Below are 23,482 nucleotides of genomic sequence, written 5' to 3'. Positions count from 1 at the left end.
CCCAATATCAGCTAATGGCCGACAGATGCACTAAAGGGGTTAAGCAATAATTTTGTGGGATGGAGTCAGTTTTAATGGTCGACTACCATATTAATTCCTTTGCATAAAAAAGATAGGTAAAATGGTCTGGTAAATTATAGACTGATATCTCTTCTGGAATCAATGGAAAGATATTTGGTAGACTGATTTTGAACAGAATCTAGAACCAGGTGCACAAGGTATCATGTGTGACTGCCAAGGTGGTTTCCGTAGTGGAGCTAGCACTACTGTCATTATTGTCATCCCGTAATATATGAAAATGTATGCTTTACAATTGTTGCCCAGCACACGGGATAGCACCCATTTGGAAAAAGTTGTTTACAAAGTTGAAACTGAAGATAATGAGTTTTCCCACCAGGCTGTTGTAACATCTAGGTTCATTTTAAAAGTCGGTGTATATTTGATGTAGAAAAGAATATTCGAGAAAAGTTACAGTGTTATTTATGTTAATTATATTTTAAAGAGATCATGAATAATTCCATTCTTGTTGATCGCCGATTCATGATGACTCTGGGGTCACTTGGGCTAGCCACCTTACCAAGCTGCACGCACATAATAAAAAACTTTTGGTTTATACGTGTTGAAACAGGAGTGCATCCCGTAATATATGAAAATGTGTGCTTTATTATTGACATTAGTATCATCATCATCATCGTCCTCATCCTCCTCCTCATCATCATCATCATTATTAGTATGATTATTATCGTTGTTGTTATTATTATTATTATTAGTAGTAGAAGTATTACTATTATCAGTGTTATTATGTTTGATCTTGTGGCAATAAGGCAGCACACACATTAAAAGGACATTACAAATATTACCATTATCATTATTCAATTTAATAATCTGACATAATAAAAAAACATATTTAACACCATTGTTCCTTATCTAAAGTATCCCTAATATAGCAAATAATACTTTTGGAAACCATACAGGTTTTCACTTTACACTTTGAATGACTTTAACCTTCCTCGTGTGGAAGATCACAATAAACTCCTAGACATTTGACTTCACATCAAAACAGTCTAAAACAGAAATGTCATCATACTCCCTACCAGTTCCCCTCTTAACTCTCTAAGTCATTATCCCACTATATGTTAATATCATTGCTATATCCAGATCCTCCATAAATCTGTTCAGGTTCTTCACCCATGGGTCAGAGTTCCTTGACTGTAGATGGCACTTGAATATATTTCTCCGGGACCCTGCTGCGGCATTAAATCTGCTAAACCAGTCATTCAGAATTTGTTGACCATACTTACGTTTAATGTTCATCAAACCCAACTTGAGACGTATCCCACTATTGAATGTGACCCTTGGGAGACCTTCAGAGTTCTTTCAGATTTTAACTTCTATAATCTGAAGAGAGCTTAGTTTTCTCGAAATCAGGATCTTGTACCCTTACAGCGATGTTTTTATTTTCCAATGATAGATCTCCTTCGGAACTTTCGCTGACCTATGACCTAGTGTCATGTCCATCTTTTTAAGGCCCCTGCAACTGCCTTTGATCTTTGTTCCAGACAGACCTGAAATTTAGATTATTTTAAAAACAATACTCCGAGAGGTATCCTCTTTGACTGCCTCCAGTTATAATCCTTTTAGCCACATATTCTGGTTTCCTTTCCAGATAGTTTTCTTAGAAAATTCCATTATCTTTGATTTAGTGGCATTTATGATCATGTCATTTGCTGTGCAATATTCTTCAAATACATTTAATTTTCTCAGCAGGTCTACTAGTGTGTTGTTTGCAGAGAATATACAATACATTATTTCACCTCCCCTAGCACTATTGATCAATGTTTTAACTTATTCGTCATACAGGTAAAGTATGCAATGCCCAAGCAAATATGTAAATAATTCATTTTTATACATGTAAAATTGTCATTTGACTTAGTTGACCACACACTTTGTGCTCATTTACAAAAGAATAGATATATCAAGATCTGAGACAATGGTTAGATTTGTAACACAAAAATCACAAGGATCCTCTCCAAGATAGGTCATTCTCTTTTTTAAATGTGTGAATGTGATTGATCGCATTACAATATACTGTGTCAAGCTCCTCGAAGATGGAGTCAAACATACATCAGCGAGGCAATAAATGAATTTGATTTTAAGTAAGGAAATTTGTTTTATGTTAAGAATAATGGAAACCGTGGAAATAAGTATGCCAACTGTACACACTGCAAATAGTAACCACATATATTTTACGTGAATTAAGTTGTGATGCCTTATTGTGTTTTATGCTCAAAATTATAGACTGTCCTACTAATGTGATTGATGATGCTAACAATGTATTAGATAACTGCCTATTGCTGATCGCTTTAGCCACAGTTCTAGGTTTTAAGTTGTTCAGAGCATTACCCATGAGTGGGATAGGGTTCCACCCATCACAAGAAGATGGCACAAAGCCGGTGGTAAATAGGGCCAGAAAAGGGCCCGTTATTTCAGATGGAACAGGGATTGCATTCTGATTTTTACCATGTTATTTTCTAATCTAGGCAGAATAACTCATAATTGGCTTGTTCAGGGGGGACTTACCTGCCAATGTTGGTAATTCTGTCCTCCAGAAAGTCTGACCAAACTGATGATGAGGCCAATAGAGGATATTGCGAGCAGCAATGGACCTGTTTCTTCTGATCCTACAGCCATCCGGGCAACAGAGCCTGCGTGTTCTACCAATAGATGTGGGTCAAGGAGGCCTTTGGTAGCTGACAGCAGTCCTGGTGTCCCACTAATGGAATAAGTGCAGTATGTATTCAACTGCGCCTATCGTTGTTAGCTAAACCCCCATTGGCAATAGTGAACAACAATAGTCATAGCAATGTTTCTACTCTACTACATCTAGCATACTCGTGGGGCACCAGGGTTCCTTTCACCTTCTCCAGTCCTCCTTCTCTCGCAAATTATTGTAGGAGAGGGGTATTGAGACATTTGACAGCATGATCTAAAGACCCACGTAGAAAAGACCCTTTTCAGACTGGTAGACCACGTCCTTTAACTGTATTATATCTCCAAGCCTTCCATCGGAGTTGCAGGGTCTGATTGGAAAGTTCTTGGAGGAACTGAGGGGGCGTACGTAGAAGAAGAAGAGTGAGCATGGACACAGAGACGATGCAAGGCTGTGAGACAGAGACGGCTAACTAGAATGGGGTATCCAAGAAACAGAAAGCTAAAGATGTGGAAGAGTGAAACATATCACATTTAATCTGAAACAAATGTATGCATCATGTGATCTGGTGTTCATCTAGTTAAACTGACTAAATTAGAATGTTAGTTTCTTATTGGATTCTTTTTATTTTATTTTATATAATATGTTAAAATGTATAGTTTTGTCTGTTTGAGGTGCAACTTGATTTTCTAATTGTAGGATGCATGTTTTATAAACAAATAATGAGTTGGGAATAAAAGGGATAGCTATTGCAATGGGAGTTTTTGAGTGAAGGTGACAGGAAGGGAAATGGATAGGCAATGAGAGGCACAGTGGAGGTAGGAAGATGATTGAATTACAAACATGTGACCAGTCCAGCAAAGCAAATGAACAGTTTCAAAGGTCATTTAGAGATGTCAGAATGGATGTAGCACAGCACCTCTCCTTCTCTCCGCCTCCACCATCTTTTCATTTACAGATGGGCATGTTGTAAACCAGACTATTGAGAGACTGTGATTTAGATTCCTTTTTTGTAACTGCTAGCGTCCTCATGGGGGTCATATTTTAGGGATGCATTATCTTTTCGGAGGGAAGGGATTAATATACAAAGAGGATAAGATGAAATAAAGTCCCTCCCTTTTTCAGAATGAGTATTTTTCTTCGAGGTGTGGACATCCGGAGTCGACATGATGATTGCCTTAATCTGAGTCTAAAAGAATGGTGCTTAACTGTGCAAATAAATTACAGATTTATTGAGGAGTTATATAAAGTGCTGTGCTGCCCTTACTCTAGAGCAGAGGTCTTCTAACTTTTTTGCTCTGATCACCCTAAGCAAAACGTTTTAATGTCAAGCCCCCTTCCAAAACTTTACGGAAAGGATTGGGTGAGCGGGAGGGAAAGGGCTGCGCACAGGAGGCGTGGCTCATGAGATCATTTCAGGAGTACTTTTTCTATAGCGCATAAACCACACTAAATATGAGACTTCTAAAACAGCAAATGAATCAAACAAAGCAGTTATTGACACAAAAATACTGCCTCCTATAACTGCGGTGCTGTGAGCCCCTCGCACTCTTGGTCCTCAACGCAACTACATTTGCTGCACAAAAGATAACTTCAGTCGTGAGTAGCAGGCTATCTCCACTGCCTTTATACCTCTTCGCCACTATACCGGACCATCACTCTAATCTTACAACAGGCCCTTTCAGAAAAAAAGAGCTCCCACATGTCTTCCTTTATGTGCAACGGCGCCCTTGGTCCTAATTTTAGAAAGTAAGCTCCCATGTACCTTTTTCAAAGTGAGACAGTCATAATTGTGATGCAGTGGGACCCTCTGACCCCTGGGCGCCGGTACTGCTGAACCTGCTTCACTAATGTTAGCTACTCTCTTGCAAAGAGGGCAGTCTCCTCTGCTCTTTGTTTAAAAACATCGACTCCCATCTAGCCACACACCCTTCTCTGCCATCTCTCTGAGGCCAAACAAAGGTGTCTCCACTGCATTCATTTTCCCCCTCCCATGGGCTATTGCTCGGAGGCCCAAATCAACACTAGCAAGTGTACATTGGGCCCTAATGCTAAGAAGGAAGGATAGTAAACAGCCATAATTAAGGTTTAGCTGGCTCCTAATATCTCTGGTTCCTGGTGCCACTGTACCTGCAGTACCAATGTTTCTATCTGCTCCTTTATGTTAAAAAGCAGCAAGGGTAACCCGGGCTCCGATACTTGCAAGGAAAATGGGCACCCACTCCACGGTAAGAAGGCCATAATTGAGCAGCAGTGACCACTTACACACCTGATAGCGTTACCTGCTGCACTAACGGATAGCCCTTTTTATATATAAAAAAGGCTCCCTTAGATCGTCCTCTTCCTTGGGGTATCTCTCTGAGGAAGCGGTCTCTGGCCATTTGTAACCATAAAAACGAAGCCCCCACACAGTGCTTTCTCTTCTGGGCCATCTCGCTGACTATATTCATGAATCTCACTCTTTTCCTCTTTTTCCTGGATCGTTACTCTGAGGTCCTAGAGGTCAAGAGGACCAGAGCTCTGCATCTGAATGGAACCCTGCTGACTTCCTCCCTGCTACCCACTGGACTCACCTTTTACAAAAACAACTGCCTCGGAATGGTTAGTGCTGACTTTGTTGTGCCTCTGCTTGAAAGCAAGGGTGGGGTGGGAGTGCAAACAGCTAAAGAAGACACAAGGCTTTTTTTATTGCATTTGTTTATCGCGCGTACTCGACTTGAAGGTTTCAGAGCATCAGAGCACTTTACATGAGCACCAGCTGCATTACAGACAGACACGTATTTTTTTTTCGGGTGCAGGGAGTATAAGTGCCCAGAATCACAGGATGCTTGAGCCTCCGGTAAAGACCTGAACCTTGTTCCCCAGCTTCAAGGTCGATCACTATGGCCGTTACACTACATCCAGCCATTAATTGATTAGTTACTTAAAGTCAGGGCCACTGGAATTATGAGTTTCTGAAGCAAAAGCATTTTCTGCATTGTTATGGATTTGCCGCATTTGCTACATATTCCATCATCTGTTGCATAATCTGCAGATTTTATCAAAAACATGTGATTCTAGTTCAAACGGATCAAAAATTCCTTAAAACGTGGCTGGGGATATGTGTTCCCAAGCAGTAGAAGACCCTTCATAGAGGTTGATTGATCATCTTGCTTATTCATGTATTTGGGTGTTAAATTGGTACTAATGAGGTATAATATTTCACCTGACAGTGTTACCATGACTAAAAATGAAAATAAAATAAAATAAATCTAACCACAAAATGTGTCAGATTATGCTGCATAATTTACCTTTTCTTCTAGCATAATTTAATCAACCCTGTTGCATAATTTTGTTCTCTCTTGCCACATAATTCCAGTGGCCCTGCTTAATGCATCAAAGTGACAAAGATTTTTTTTTTAGGTAATGTAGGGGTGTTATCTTATACTTATAAAAATGCTTCATTTTGCAGCATCCCACGGTTCGAGGCCATCTTCATTTACATGTAATTGCAGAGGCATTCGCGCCCCCTTGGAAACCATCCACGGATGCCCAGGGGGCCATGGCCTACCGTTTGAAGACCTCTGCTCTAGAGCATCTGGCACAAGCAAACACTTTGGGCTAATAAGAGGAGTGCAGTCACACAGGGACCGCAAACTCTTCCCAATGCTCATTATATTGAGCCTTCAAGATCATCCTTTCTCGCCCAAACCTATCCGTGGACATCACTGCATTTATGCCACTCAAACAGGTGGCCGCGTGCAGAGAGACAATACTGCCAAGTCCTGCTTGATGATCTGAGTTGCTTGAGCCAGTACTTTTAGTCAGCTATTTTTAATTGTTTGTGTGCAGCCATATTTTAACATAATCTACACCTTACTACCGGCATTTTAAAATTGTGATTCTCCCTTAGCGTTTTTGCACATCTATGTTTTAAATCGCGCTATTTGCACATTCATGTATCTTAAAACATTGATAGTTGCACAAGAGCTATTTTAATTTAGTCTTGATTACTCGCCGTGACCGGTTGCTCCTCCCCGTTCCACCGCGGGTGCCGTCCCGATTGATGTGGAGGGAGTTTGCCACTTCCGGCGCACGGCAGTTAGCGTTCTAGTTGTTACACTTCCTCACGCTTAAAACGGATGCCCTGGATAACGCGCAGCGGACGCGCGCAGAGAGACAATACTGCCAAGTCCTGCTTGATGATCTGAGTTGCTTGAGCCAGTACTTTTAGTCAGCTATTTTTAATTGTTTGTGTGCAGCCATATTTTAACATAATCTACACCTTACTACCGGCATTTTAAAATTGTGATTCTCCCTTAGCGTTTTTGCACATCTATGTTTTAAATCGCGCTATTTGCACATTCATGTATCTTAAAACATTGATAGTTGCACAAGAGCTATTTTAATTTAGTCTTGATTACTCGCCGTGACCGGTTGCTCCTCCACGTTCCACCGCGGGTGCCGTCCCGATTGATGTGGAGGGAGTTTGCCACTTCCGGCGCACGGCAGTTAGCGTTCTAGTTGTTACACTTCCTCACGCTTAAAACGGATGCCCTGGATAACGCGCAGCGGACGCGCGCAGAGAGACAATACTGCCAAGTCCTGCTTGATGATCTGAGTTGCTTGAGCCAGTACTTTTAGTCAGCTATTTTTAATTGTTTGTGTGCAGCCATATTTTAACATAATCTACACCTTACTACCGGCATTTTAAAATTGTGATTCTCCCTTAGCGTTTTTGCACATCTATGTTTTAAATCGCGCTATTTGCACATTCATGTATCTTAAAACATTGATAGTTGCACAAGAGCTATTTTAATTTAGTCTTGATTACTCGCCGTGACCGGTTGCTCCTCCCCGTTCCACCGCGGGTGCCGTCCCGATTGATGTGGAGGGAGTTTGCCACTTCCGGCGCACGGCAGTTAGCGTTCTAGTTGTTACACTTCCTCACGCTTAAAACGGATGCCCTGGATAACGCGCAGCGGACGCGCGCAGAGAGACAATACTGCCAAGTCCTGCTTGATGATCTGAGTTGCTTGAGCCAGTACTTTTAGTCAGCTATTTTTAATTGTTTGTGTGCAGCCATATTTTAACATAATCTACACCTTACTACCGGCATTTTAAAATTGTGATTCTCCCTTAGCGTTTTTGCACATCTATGTTTTAAATCGCGCTATTTGCACATTCATGTATCTTAAAACATTGATAGTTGCACAAGAGCTATTTTAATTTAGTCTTGATTACTCGCCGTGACCGGTTGCTCCTCCACGTTCCACCGCGGGTGCCGTCCCGATTGATGTGGAGGGAGTTTGCCACTTCCGGCGCACGGCAGTTAGCGTTCTAGTTGTTACACTTCCTCACGCTTACAACGGATGCCCTGGATAACGCGCAGCGGACGCGCGCAGCGGGCGCGCCTGTGGCGCGCCTGCGGCGCGCCAAAGGCAAGCCCGTCTGCGCCCGTCCGCGACCCGTCTGCGGCCGGGGCCAGGCATGCTGCTCGTAGTGGTACAGACAGGGGGAGGATCGTGTGGTCTCGAGATGATCTGTGGAGGCTTAACACAAACGACATGTGCTGCACTCACAGGTTTGTCCCAAGTTCTCCACCCCTCACTTACACTTGTGGGATGTGTGGGAAATCCTTCGGAGGGCGGGATAATGAGGAGGAGAAGGGGTTCCGCAAATCAAGACCGCTCAGTAATAGAAGTCTGAGAGCGGGGCTGTTGAACTGCAGATCCCTCTCAAAGCATGCCAATGATATCTGGCTGCTATTGGAAGGTGATGACTGGGATGTCTTATTTCTGACTGAAACGTGGCTTAGTGAGGATAATGTGACTGCAATAGCTTTGGCAGTGCCCCTGGGCTACACAATGTGTCTCGCTAACCGAATGGGCGGAAAAAGAGGTGGAGGGGTTGCTGCTATAATTAAAGAACAGTTCACATTAACATCCTCGGCCTCTACGCTGATCGCGGGTATGGAGGGATTACACTTCTGCATTCAGGTGGGCTCTCAGACCTCCTTAGCAGGTCTAGTTATCTACCGCCCACCTGGGGGGAATGATTCTAATCTTATTGCCCTGCTGGACGTAATAGTGCAGAGCTCCCTCCTCCATCCTTACTTCCTTGTAGTGGGGGATTTTAACATCCATATGGACAGCACGGATTGTGCCCAAGCAGAGATACTAAGGGCCACTCTAAATGCCGCCAATCTGAGATTAATTAATAAGGGCCCCACACATAGAGCGGGTCATACACTTGATCTCATCCTTTCTAATATTGAAAAGTTGATGATGGAAGAAACCCTACCATTACTCTGGTCTGACCACTTGCTTATACCTTTTTTAATTAACCTGGCAGCCGACAGACCAATGCCAACCAAACGTGTTTATATGAAAAGGGAATGGTCAAAGCTTGTCCCTACCGCTATGGGCCCAGTGCTGGCACAAAACAAACCCACGTTAACTTTGAATGCCAACACTGACGCACTGCGGATTCATCACTGGATTGGGAATATGATTTCATCCATTGCTCCAGCTAAACGCGCTGTGTCTAAGAGGGACTCGCCTTCTGCTCCATGGTTCTCTCAGGACCTTAGAACTGAGAAGGCTAAATGTAAACGGTTAGAGAGGCTGTGGAGGGCAAACTATGGGTCCCAGGAAAGAACTCAATATAAGGTGGCTTCCCATAAATTTCAGAAGTCTGTCAGACAGGCAAAAAAACAGTTTTTTGCAGGGTCGATCGAACAGGCAGAACACTCCAGCAAGGAAGTCTTCAAAGTGGTTCAGTCCTTTTTCAAACCTAGATGCATTGAAAGGGAGATACCGCCTTCGGTCACCCTTTGCAATAAAATCTCGGACTTCTTTGATCTAAAGATTAAGCGTGTCTATGACTCATTTGGCCCAGAGGTATCAACAGAGAAAACAGATCAGTTTGTCAAAGTGTTGACAAACGGACCGTTAACCTGCTTTCAACCACTCACTTTGCCCGCGGCCATGCAGGAATTGAGTTGCTGTAAGTCGGGCTCACCGGACGACCCTTGCCCCCCCAAACTGTGGTGTACAATGGCGGAGTTTGTGGCTCCGTCTTTACTACATGTCTGGAATACATCTATTTCTTCGGGGGTCTTCCCAGATATATGGAAACATGCCACCCTCCTCCCACTAAAGAAAAAGCCTAATGGAGATCCTAAGGACCTCAGCAACCTACGCCCTATTTCCTTATTGGCTGCCCCGGGCAAGATGCTGGAGAAAGTGATCCAGCGACAGCTTAGCAAATATATAGAGGACAATAATATTCTGCATGAGACTCAGTCAGGCTTTAGACCCGGCTTTAGCACTGAGACAGCTCTGATCGAGGAGTCAATAAGATGGTCGTTGGATTCGGGAGACTCAGCTTTGCTGGTGCTCCTTGATCTTTCGGCGGCTTTTGACACCGTCGACCACGCAAGGCTGATGATGCGGTTGTCAGAAGTGGGCATACAGGATCAAGCGCTGGACTGGTTACATTCATACTTGTCCCAGCGCACCCAGAAGGTGGCTTTGGGGACCACTTCCTCTACACCGAAGCCGTTAGGCTGTGGTGTACCGCAGGGCTCGGCGCTCAGCCCACTATTATTTAACATCTACATGGCCCCACTTTTCACACTTATCGCTAACTGGGGGGTCAAGGCAGTATCCTATGCCGATGACACCCAGCTTGTGTTTCCATATGCGGAGGTGTCAGAGGCAGCCCTGTCAAGTTTTAAAGGCTGTCTCCATGATATGGCGCGCTGGATGAATACTAATAAACTAAAGCTCAATGCGGATAAAACGGAAGTACTTTACTTTGGCAAAGGCACTCCGCCCCCCTCTGAGCTCTGGTGGCCGATGGCAATGGGTTCCCCCCCTTCCCCCAGTCCCTCGGCAAAAAATCTGGGAGTGCGTTGGGACAACAATCTGTCCTTTGTTTCACATACAAAACAGGTGATGGGCTGTTGTCTGGGAAAACTGAGGAATCTTCGCAAAATTTTGCGACTTCTTCCGGTGAATTGCAGGAAAACGGTAGTCCATGCGACAGTCACATCTAGATTGGACTACGCGAATGGTCTGCTCCTAGGCTCGCCCAAATATTTAATTCAACACCTGCAAGTGGTCCAGAACGCGGCTGCGAGACTGCTAACGCATATTCCATTTAAGCATTCTGTCTCTCCGCATCTTCGTTCACTTCATTGGCTACCAGTAGCCCATAGGATCAAATTTAAGACTCTCACGCTAGCTTTCAGATCTTTGTTTGGCTCTTGCCCAATCTATTTGAGGGACCGGCTGCCAAGATACACGCAGTCCCGCTCTCTCCGCTCCAATTGCCGGATCCAGCTAATAGTCCCTCGAATAAAAAGGGCTCGGCTGGGTGGGAGAACATTCTCGGCAAATGTAGTAAGGCTTTGGAACTCACTTCCCCCTGAGCTCCAACAGGCTCCATCTGAATCCTGTTTTAAAAGAATGTTGAAAACCTGGCTCTTCATCCAACCGCGCTAATTGACTGACTTGCACTCTGGTATTTGTTTCTCTGCCTTGCGTTTAGCGCCGGGACACCTCCTCGTGAGGTAACTGCTCGCGCTCTATAAAATTCTGTATTATTATTATTATTATTATGTGACAGAGGGACAGAATTTGTAAAGGTCAAATCATGAAAAAAACACATGGGCATCTAACACATTTTCTGGTCATTCGGCCACTTTCAGTGCTTGAGGAAAGTGGTCGATGACTCTCATCTTGACGCTTTATTGAAACAAGGTGCACTTTTTTACATTTCCTCTAGTGTTTGCAATGTAGGTGCCCAAAACAGGAGGCTGATATTCCTTGTACAATATTAGAAATATATTCCCTGAACAGAATATATTCGAATGAAGAAACAAAATATGTTGCTGTAAAAAAAAAAATAGTGCTTCACAAAGTAAACAAAAGAAATATAACATAATTAGGGGATATAATAAAGAAGGCAGAGGAAATTAGGAAAGACAAATTGGCCCACAGAGTCATTGGCATTTTATACAACTTACTATTAAGGCCAAAGAAACAATGCAAATTACCTTATCATCCATGTTTTAGTGAGTGACCATCTCCCCCTCTGTGTGTCTAAACTCAGCTGTGTGACCATTTCTGCTCAGAGAGGGATGAGTTAGGATCTTTCTCTGCTCGCTCTACGCTTTAGAGCTGATGCATCCTTTTTCAGATTCTCTTGTACTCTTGGAGACCTTCTTGTGCGAATCCTAACCAACAGTGTTTTCCTGTAGAGTTTGATCTAAAATAGCAAGCATACTGTGAAAGATAAAAACACTTTTTTTCAGGGAATGACCATGTAAGGCTTTCGAAGAATTTATCTGTCTTAAAAGGCTCATCATTTCCTGAGAAGAGGCATCCTCACCCAAGGGTGCAAAGGTCTACTTTGTGTAGTTGTTGATACTTGCTTTGAATTTGGACTGCTTGTTTGACAGCCTGAAAGCAGAACATCTTCACCTTCTCAGGCAAGTAAGCTGACATTACAAAAATTCAAATATTTATGTAGCTAATCAAATGGCCACACAACCCAACATATACTTACAGGCAAAATAACAATTATAATCACAGTTTATCCAGCTTAAAACCTTTGTTAGAAAATAATACATTCTAACATTGGAATATCAGGTACTTACTTTGATTTTGAGTTGGTTTATATTCTGAAAACTGAATGTTACTAACTTTTCACATAAGATTCGTGCTTCGGTTTCCTAATTTAATCATTATTTTAGTATACCACAGGAAGTGACGATGGTAGGGCTGAGGGAGGAGGGAAAGGGGGCTGCATGGGTATTTACTGGAATAGAACTATCCATTCTGCTGTCAATGGAAAGGGGCACAGCGTTTGACCAGTTCCGCTCAAGATGGAAATGCATCCTGCTTCTTGGAACGAGGTGATAAAAACATTACAGTACAAAGTGCTAGAGTGACGGATGGAAGGAGTGTAGGGAGGCAGTGCGTTTAGGAAAAAGAGGATTGAGGTAGAGAGTGGATGGGTAAGTTGACACATAAGATGCAGGAGAGAGATAGAAAAAGGTAAAACAGGCACATGACCATGAAATTGGGAGAAGATTTCAGTAAATAAGAGAAAAGGGCAAGAGTGAAAGAGAGGGAAAGATTGGACATATCAATGTCATTTGAAAGAATATTTAGATCATATAAACTGATTTCATGTATTAAATGGACTAAATTAGAATTATTTTATTTTGGAAATTTTATTTTTTCTGGGTTTTTTTTACTCGTGAACTTTGAAGCTTTAAGTGCAGGACATGTATCTATATAGGAGAAGGAAAGTTATTACATCATAAGAAAAACTTTGATTGAAGGAGACTGGAAGGAAAATGGGGAGCACAATCTTGAGTCAAAGCGTATATAGAAAGATGAGTGAATTAGTTACTTCTAATCAACCCAACAAAGTAAATGAACAGTTTCAAAGTACACTGAGAGAGATAGGAAATGCTATTTCCGCTCTTTTCCTACCTGCCTCTCTCGCAGCCACTATATTTTCATTTGCACGTGGGCATAATGAAAAAAAGAATATTGTGAAAACGTGTTGTTCCATTTTTATTCTATTAATACTAGTTGTCTCATTGGGCTGTGCTAATTCAGTGATGCGCTGTGTTTTTGGAGAAAGGGGATCAAAAGGCATAGAGGATAAGATGAGATGTGATAATGTCCCTCTCCCTGTCAAAATGGAGGGGCTTCTTTGAAGAGGGGACACCCAGAGCCAACATGAGTACCTTAATCAAAATCTAAAGGAATGATATCTAACTGAGCATTCCATATTTATTGAGGAGTTATTTAAAGTGCTGCATGTCACTTTTTAGTTACTGCAGAGCATTTGGCACAGGAAAATTCAATTTGCCAATGAGAAGAGTCCGTTTTTCTATCGCTGTTCCATAATTGATCCGTAGTATTTGATAAGAGTCTCTATGTATATATATCCCCAGGTATTTGACGGATTCTTCACACCACATTAGTGGATACTCAGTGTCCCTACTGCCGGTGGCCTGTGTGAAGGGGAAGATGTTGGATTTCCCCCCAGTTTATATGTAGTCCTGCCAAGGCGCCATATCAGATTATTTCTCTAAGCACAGGTCCCAAATTGTCACTCGTGTGTCGCACATACAGAATAATGTCATCTGCATATTGTGTGATGAGAAGCGGGCCAGTTTAAAACAGCAGCCCTCTGTGGAGGTGACGTTCCCGTAGGTGATGCACCAGGGGGTCCAGTATTATTATGAACATTAAGGGAGAGAGTGGGCATCCCTGCCGTGTCCCTCATGTGGGAGAGAAAGCTGCTTAAACAAATGTGTGCTGTCGGTTTTGTGTGTAATAGGTTGGGATTCCCAATCTGCCAAGTGTGGTCTGTAGGAATGACCATTCCAGGGAGTCGAATGCTTTTTCAGTATCCAGCAAAGCAGCTACTGCCGAGACTGTGGGTGAGATTCTATGAAGGACTGCAAAGATTGTGCGCATATTCATGGCTGTAGATTTGTGTGGGATGAAACCGGATTGGGCTAGTAATATAATCTGATAGTAGAGAGAATCTGATGGCTAGCATTTTGGCCAATATCTTTTTATCAAAGTTTAACAATGAAAGCGGGCAATAGGATCCGCATTGCAAAAGATCTTTATCTGCTTTAGGAAGCAGTATTACTACAGCTTCACAGAGCGTGGGTGGGATAACGCTGGTCTTCAATGCCTCCTGGTTGATCTCTAAGAGATATGGGGAGAGCAGATGCTTATATGTTTTATAAAAGCAGCCCGAGAAGCTGTCAAGGCCAGGGGCCTTTGAGCTGTCCATGGCCTCTATCACCTAGATGATCTCCTCCGTGAAGGGCTCACTTAGGAATTGTTGATGTGCCGAGCTGAGCCACACCATGGCCACTTCATCTAGGTAATGGATGCTGTCCGCTGTGTCTGCCACAACCCGTGAAGTGTACAGATCAGAACAATAAGTACTACTTCTTGAATGCTGAGGGTGTTGGATATTTGTTGGATATTTTTGTGCCGTTGGGGAGTTGGATAGCAGGGACGTATGACTGACCCCTAGGGGGCTGCAGCAGGCGTGCAAGTGTGCGACATGGCCTTTTCCCCTCCCTGTATCACCGTGCTCCTGCATACTTCCCCAAGTAACTTGCTCTGCGCTCCACCACCAGTGATCAGTTCTCTGATTGAGGGCTCTCCATCTCCTGTTTTGTGTCTAGACTTTTTAATTCAGAGTCATGTCGTATGTCTCAATAGTTTTTCCCATTTCCTCTGAGGAGAGGAGAAATAGAATGGGAAGGAGAGCATGAATGGTTAAATAGGCACAGACGATGCAGGTAATGGAGATAGAGAAGGCCGGGTAATACTATGGTACAACAAATAATTTTGAATAGAGTTACCTTAAATGAAAGAAGAGAGACGATAAATATTTAGGGTGTTATGTGAGCTGATTTTTATCTAGCTACGAAGAAATTTTATTTTTATTTTATCAAATGTGTTCTATGTGCACCTTGAGGATCAGTGACATAATATCGAGAACACAAATATTGTGATACATAAATGTTGTGGCAAAAGTACCGATCACAAACAAAATCATTTTCCTAGACATATAAAAGTAAATACAGAAATATCATTGCACACTAATATTGTAAAAAGGGTAAAAATATAGATTTTTAATAGAAACATATAGGTTAAAATAGTAAATATTAAGGGCCTTATTACGAGTTTGGTGGTCCCTGAACCGTCATCCTGGAGGTGGCGGTCTGAAGGAAGGGAGCCGTCTGCCATAATGTAAGTTGGTCAGATTGGCTTTGCGAAGAATGCGGCTGGCCCACCAGCACTGCCAGCACACTGCCAGGGTCGCAGTTGGGGGACAGAAGCCTCCATTGGGTGGTACAGAGGCGCAATACTGCCATCCTTATTAGGAGTTGACTTCCAGGGAAGCTGACTACAGTGGTCAGACTGCAGCCTAAAGGTGTTATCGATGGATTTGGGTTGCATACTCACCCCATTCCAGTTCTTCCAAGCAGATCACTTTCTCCAAGTCGCCCCTACACAGGAACTTCTTCACCCCGAGGAATATGACTCTGTCTTCGATAGATACAGGTGCGTCCTTTGGTTCCATGTACCCATTACTGGGACTGCCCACATATGGGTCGGACTCCCGCAATGGGTCGGTGGTACTTTTCCACATATATCATGCATATGTGTGCATTCAACACATATGCACACACAGGTATCAATACATATGAAAATACATTGCCCACTGCCGCAAGACCACAGCAGCCACACCAGCGGCCGGAAGGCCACAGGCACAGTGGCGTCCTTGCAGTCGTGGAAGCGGTCCTTTGGCAGTTGGACCACCAAACTCATAATGAAGCCCTAAATATTTTAACATATAATATTACTATAATGTAAAAAACATAAATATATATACATAAAATATTACATAGTGAACAAATTAAAAGAAAAAATTACAAAAATTACCCAAAATAATAAAAAAATTATAAAATAAAATAAATATATATATATATATATGTGTACAGATCCCGATATTGGTAGAGGCTGTCAATTAGGGCGGTCCTCGCTCAGGGTATCGGCACCCTGCAATATATAACACCCAGCTGGTGCAGTCAGTATTATTTGCACTGCATTTCCAAGGTGTCCTGGCATTTTTTCGCAAATAACGAAAATTGGGTGTTATATATATATATATATATATATATACACACACACACAAAGTGGTAACATCTGTGAAACATACATATAGTATTTCTACTGCAATGTATACAACAGTAGGGAAAGCGCTGGACTCTGGAGGGGTAAAATTTACTATTCCCACTCCAGTCTGTGCAACACTAGGGAAAGCGTTGGACTTCAGAGTTTGAGTTGAGGCCCCACCTTCAGCCGAATCAGTGGATCAGAGAGATAAAAATGTACTGAGCTCTTTCCCTACGCATCTCCAATTTCCATCTTTCATACACAAAGGGAACATAATAAAACATTTTTGAGAGGCTTATTTAAATTGTTTGTTAAAGCTTTCTTGGCGAATATTCACTACTCAGGGGTGTTTGGCTGTGTATTTAAGGGGGCAGCATGACCAGGGAGTAGGAGTGGGATAGCACCCGATGCTCCCCAAGCTCTGCTTCTTACTTGTTTCCTTTTTATATTGATTGAACCCACCACCTAACCAATCTGTGAAGCTCAAAAGTCTAAGGGCCCAATTATGACTTTTTGCGGTGTGCCAGCGCCGCCCCCCCGCACCAACAAGAGTTGCTGCTGCCCTCCAGATTAGTAATTCTGTAGTGTGGCGGGCAGATGGCGTGGTGGTTCCCCACAGGGGAGCCCTTGAAAAAGGCACCACAATTGGAACACCACACAGGTTCCTGCACGGCGTGGACTATAAAGTCCATGCCGTGCAGGGACTGTGGTTAAAGGACACATGAGGGCACATGTATGCCCTCCTGCATGCATACCCAACCTGAGGGGGCACAGGAGGCTTTTGTTTCATCATCGCCAGGCTTTTAATGGAAGAAAGACCTCCATGAAAACGCTGGCGGTCCTGAAACTTGTTATATGCATGGGGGTGTCACAGCACCACAACCTGCATCGTACAATGGCCCTGACCGCCGCGCCATCGGCAGGGAGCAGGGGTTTCCTGGCGGAGCCAGTGGTTCTATTACGGTCCGACCGCCCACCTCGTAATAGGGTGGTCGGACCGCCGGTGCGGTGGTGTCTGGACCGCCACGCCACCACAAGTCTGGCGGTCCCCGGACCGCTAGACTTGTAATTAGACCCTTAATGTTTTTGTAAGGGTATTGTTAACTATTGTACTTCTTCCACCCTGTATTTTTAGTTTTCTGTTGTTCCTGAATGATCTATCTGTCATCTGTTATGTTATATTTAATGTGTACAGTGCACAGCTACTCGAAAGTGTCCCGGCGCTAGCTTCCAAAAAAAGAGAGAAGAAATGCACACCAATCCAGACTAAAAAAGCAGTTTTTTTAGTTTTTTCTTAAACAGTATAGGGTCCTGGGTAGCCCGAAGAGCCACGGGCAACAGATTCCAGGCAAGACCAGCTTTGCGCACTAAGGAGTTCCCTCCAAGTCTTTGGCGGTTAAACCTGGGGGTCTGAACCAACAGCTGAGCAGACAAACGCAGCTGTCTCCCTGGTGAGTAAAAGGCAAACCTCTTCCGCAGATAGATAGGTCAAAGGCCATAAAGGGCCTGGTGGGCAATGGATAACATTTTGTATTTCAAACGGGATTCGACTGGGAGCCAATGCAAGGAGTGCAGGTGAGTGCGAACACTAAGCCTTGAACGCAAGCCCAGAAGAAGCCTGGCCGCCGAGTTTTGAACAAATTTTTTAACTAAAAAACCTGGCCTGCCAACCAAGAGGGTGTTGGCATAGTCCAAACGGGATAAAATGAGGGCGCGGACCACATTTTCTTTGGCCCTACCTGGCAGAAGAGGAAGAAACTTCCTCAAGGTTTTAAGAGTGCCAAAGCAGGCACCGGCCAGCTTCTTCACCTGTGTCGAAAAATTCAGGTTTTCCTTGAACCAGATGCCAAGGTTTTTTACGGCGCCTTTACTAGTAGTTGGTCGAGGAAAACCCGGTGGCCAAAGCCTATCTCTAAACTCAGACGAAAAGGAGCCATAGAAAAGTACTTCAGATTTTCCTTCATTGCATTTCAGCTGAGCATTACCCAGCCAGTGAAAAACTGAAGACAAACAGTGTTGCGCAGCCACAACCGAGTCATCTTCCCTGTTCCAAGAAAATAGGAGCTGAGTATCATCAGCGTAAGCCATCACTTTAACCCCTAATGATTCCGCAAGATAGACGTTAAATAGCAAGGGGCTAAGTGATGACCCCTGCGGCACATCTCCAGGTATCTACAGACAGATCCCTTTCTGCTTACTTTGAGATGCTTAAGGTGAGTGTTGATTTGTTCTTCAGAGTGCAAGAGTTCTAGGGTTGGAAATGGAGGGTCGGTGTTTTCCTCTGGTTCTCTGATAGAAACAGCTCACTTCTATTTGGCGATATAAATGGACCTGATGTTCATCCTCGTTAGGAGGCAATCCTTTTAAGTGGTGCTTGATCGATGGGTTTGCAGCTCTACCACTCCCTTCTTGTTAGTTTTGTGTCTGATATGGCCTCTTTATTCTCTTTTGCATATTTTTTTTATCATTTGGGGATTTATGTGGATCCTAAAGAAGCGCTGAATAATGGAAGCATAACGTGTTTCACCTACACAATGGCACCATGCATATTTATCTCCCATTCTCATTCTCATTCTCATTAGCAGTGATGGCGACACTACCTAGTTCAGCTTGCCTTAGTATCTCTTAACCTTACTATTGTAGCAAAGGTCAAAGCATTTTCTGGAAATGACTATGCTTTTTTATTGAAGGTATTTGAATGCATAAGAATGCACAGCACCGAGACTAGAAACTGACCAAAGTTCACCAAACACATGCTTAGTACCGTAAAACAATCACCAGCTGAGTTCAGCATTCGCCAGTGCATTGTTAGAAAAATATTTCTGATCGTGCAGCACACATTTTTCTTCCACTAGGGAGCTGTTTTCTTTCTTTTTGGATAGTCATGAATGTGTCTTTGGACCTGATTGCTTCTCTATGACATTGAAGAGTTTATGTCTGTCTGGGCATGGTTGATGGCACTTGTAGTTGATGGTTGAACTTTTGTTGTATACAATTACTAATGATCTGGAGTCAGGTAGGGCCTTTGTTTCAATTAACTTTAAGGATTTGCTTTCGGGTTGACCTTGTAGCTTGCCTTGACAGTTGATGAATTGGAGTCTAACTTGGCCATTGTGCTTACTTTGCGTGGCAAACTATTAGTGGTTGGGCAGGCTTGATAAGGCCAGGCCTTTCATCTCAGTGTAGGTCCTTATGGGAGCCTTGAGTTTCACCTGAAGACTAACCGAGAGCCAGTGCTAGTTGCAGGGGACAGATAATACCCTCTGAAAGCAATGCATGAGGTACAGAAAAATTATGTTTTTGGTAGTTTGGACCAGTGAAAGGAACTGCAATACCATGCTAATGATAGGTTTTGACCGATGCAAGTGCTAATTAACAACAAATTATGAAGACATTGAATCTAATTATGAAGAAATAACTACCTTTCGCTCTCACGTTTCACTTGCAGAAATGATGCTCCTTCCATCAACGTGGTTCCTACAGGGTCCCGGAAGGAAGCAAGGGATGATCCTATGTGCTTCCTTGAATTTCGTTTCTAGGCAAAATTCAATGAGTTTTGATAAGATGAACAAATATGCAAGCCCATAATTCATTTGTGATAACTAATACAACTGATGAACAAAAAGTAAGCTTCCCCTCCTCTTAAATAAACAACTAACAACATAAAGTATATCTGTTTAAAAGTACCTGAAGAGTAATTAACAAGTTTACAGTTTGCAACATGGAACCTCGGCACTTTCGTTGAAGAAACAGAAAGAAATTGCATCATACTTTATGGAACATTTTTTCCCGGCCAAGGAGGTAAAGGAAATATATCATCACTGATAAATTATGTCACGTGATTTAAAAGCAGTCTTATTAAGGAATCTCCTCTAATCTTCACCCCTTTTCACTGTCAGGCAACAATCAAAGGCACCCTCTTAAGAGGTGTTCATAGGATTCGATATGAGGGGATTGAATATCTCTGGTGCAGGAGCCATGTGGCATCCTTCTCATTTCATTTTATCATTCGGACTTATCTGGTATGATTGCCGAAGTAGGAGACTCTTGTCACAAGACCGCTGAGGGATGTTCAATATGATTTTTGATGTTGCTCAGCAGCACAGCACTTAACTCTGTTGGGTGACAGGAGTACAGCCAAAGTAGTACTTCTTTTCTCATGCATGACTGTAAGTAATAGTCATGGGATACAGACCTTTTTAACCACCTTCCGGCAGACAAAGTACCTACAAGCTCTTCATATGTACATTTGTGCAGGCTTTGAAGACCAAGCCCTCTAATTCCCCTAATTGCATTTGGTGTGTCTGAGTAGTCCTTGGGTACATAAGGGGATGTGAACCTCTCAACTGGGGTCTTCCTAGTCCGTATGCAGTTCTTAAGGCTGAAGGAAGGTAGTCTGAGTTGCTGTTTTGTCTCCCTTTTGCCTCCTTCGTCTCCCTGTACTGTCCATACCCACTCTCACAGCAGAAATCATTGTGAAACCAAGTGTAGGTGTCTGGGTTCAAATCACATGAACTTCTAATACACTTACCCTAGGTCAAACCGGTTCCGGCAGGGTTGTCTATGTCAGTGACCACAGTTGCACACTTAGTGAGACCAGAAGCAAGATAACTTGAATGTCTAAATCCAGGGAATATACCGTAGAATTGAGAATAGGATTTTGCTTCTGCTGTAGCATAAAGAAGAGATGGAGATTGGCTGCCTGGAATGTAGAGAATGTGACTTATTTTAGTTCAGAGGCCACATCCAGCTACCCAGTACACTGAAGTAAGAACCCTTGTTCAACAGAGACTGCTGAGACTGCAGGCCTGCAACCACAGTGCCACCTAATCAAGATTGTGAAGATGACTAAGCATAGGGAAGTGTAGAGAGGAGACGCATCAGAGGAGAATCAGTAGCTATGAGTGTGGGGCCTACGCTGTCTCCTATCATCTGTGTGTTCTCCCTTCTGCACCGGTTCTGTTTATTAGCACCGTGACCCTCCACCACACTGTTTCACTGTTGTTGGTGCTGACGGCCCATGCTATGTGATAGTGTTTATGGGCCTCCGTCCTGACCTAATGCCTGCCCGCCAAGCCTGGCTGAAAGAATCTTGAGTTTGAAAACTGCCTGGTGCCAACTCTCATGTAAACCGCAAGCACAGAAATCTGTGCCCTGTTGGCCACAATACCCAGCCATAACACCCAGCTGCTTTGGCATGCTTCAAGCAGTATACCACATGCAAACTGGACTGTGTACCTTCTTTTCCTTCATGAGCTTTGACTTTGAAATGTGAAGCCTAAAAAAGAGGAATTTAGCATTTCAGTAAGCTGGCTGTAGCATATGGGTTTTGTGGCTCCTGAGACAGTGGTAATACTTGTCAGAAAGTTCCACAGTCCCTGGAGATGTGGCCTGATGTGGAGGCTAACCCCAGATAAGTATTCTAGAGTCTGTTCACACCCCGAAGCCTACTGTGCCTTTAAGTAAGGCAGGTAAAGGGAATTTTCTAGGAACATGTTTATCAAGATACAGATGACCTACATTCACTCCATCCTGATCAATTTTGTATCCTGTCCGTGTTAAAGTATCATCAAGCCAGAACTTATGAGTAATTAATGTTTCCCTCAGTTACCTGCTGTACGGCTGGAGTTTTATAGATTGAACCAGATTGCAAATCCAGTGTGTTGTTTCTTGCCATTCTAAAGTTAAGAACCTAGAAAGTCTGAAAGTCAAATACTTTCTTGAGAGATAAATTGATCCTCAAATCTCCGCGGGGAAGCTTTTTTCAGATGGGGAACTCACCATGTCAATTATTTCTGGATTCCGCCAAAATTTCAAAGAAGAATACCTGAGGGAGATGGACACCCAACCATTCTCAGAAATTTGGATCTGTGTGCTGCCTGCTTCCCCCCCAAAAATGATAATTTCCTACTGTAGCTATTTGGAGTGTTCTTAGAAAGTAAGTCCGCTCACCAGAATGTAGCGCTAGTTTCCACCTCCACTGAGTGAGAGGGCAAGGGAAGGTAATGGAAGAGACTGAGGCAGTGGGCTTCTTACACTTGATGTGCAAAGTCGTGGTTAAAGCCATATTTCTTTCTTATCTCAGCGCCTGTGGGAATAAATGCTAACAGTCATGGAAGTACTTCTCCACACTCCCGAGCCTGATGTGATTGCCTTCATGATTACGTGCATCTCACAAACCACCATAAATTTGTTTAATCACCCGGTATGTTGTCTGAGTAAGTTGCATAGCCAGAACTCTGGCCGCCCGTGGCGGTCCCTGCGTTAGACGCCCCGCGGCGGCAATAGTGAAGAGCAGTGGGGCGAGTTTTCTCCATTTGCCGCCCTGCGTCAAACACATTGAGGAGCGCGTGGGCTTGCTATTGCCGCCCTGAGGGAAGGCTGCCGCCCCCAAAACTCCTGCTGCCCGGGGCTGACCACCCCCTCCGCCCCCAATAGCTACGCCACGGGTGACAGTTATGGGCTGGTGTGAGGGTGAACCAAAAACCTGTTCAGATTTGGATTCCACTCAACTAGGACTTGTTTGGTAACGCCGTCCGAGCCTAGGGTTTACCTTAGAAGCAGAAAATATATAGAGATGATTGTACTGGTACTTTAAAAAGTCCCTGAATAAGAGGGATTATGCTTTCTATGCAACAGAGATGATAGAAAAACACAATAATGTGTGATGACAGCTTTTGCAGATGTCGTGTTTTAACTGACTGGTATTTGATTTCTTGTCCTGGACAAAATAAAGGATGGTAGTGAAATTCAAATGCAATGCCCACAATTTACTTTATTGAGAATGTGGTCACATTGCAAAGCAATTTGCAATTCTAAATTTAGGTTCATGCTATTTATGTTGTAATTGAAAAAACGGGTTTCAGATTTTGCTCTGTTGCTCTGATTGGCCAGGGGCACCCTATCAGCTTTTGTATCGATCAAGTTGCAAGTGTGTCGGACTCTTGGTTCACTGATTTATCCTCCACGGGTGTCAGTCGTTCAGGATGCATGTACCGAAAAGAGAAAATGTAAGTCCACCATCCTAGTTATCAACACCTGTGCCTCATTC

Source organism: Triturus cristatus, chromosome 4_1 (genome assembly GCF_964204655.1).
Source record: "Triturus cristatus chromosome 4_1, aTriCri1.1, whole genome shotgun sequence".
In the NCBI taxonomy this organism is placed as follows: Eukaryota; Metazoa; Chordata; class Amphibia; order Caudata; family Salamandridae; genus Triturus; species Triturus cristatus.
The sequence above is the reverse complement of the archived record's forward strand: the minus strand, read 5'-3'. Positions refer to the sequence as shown.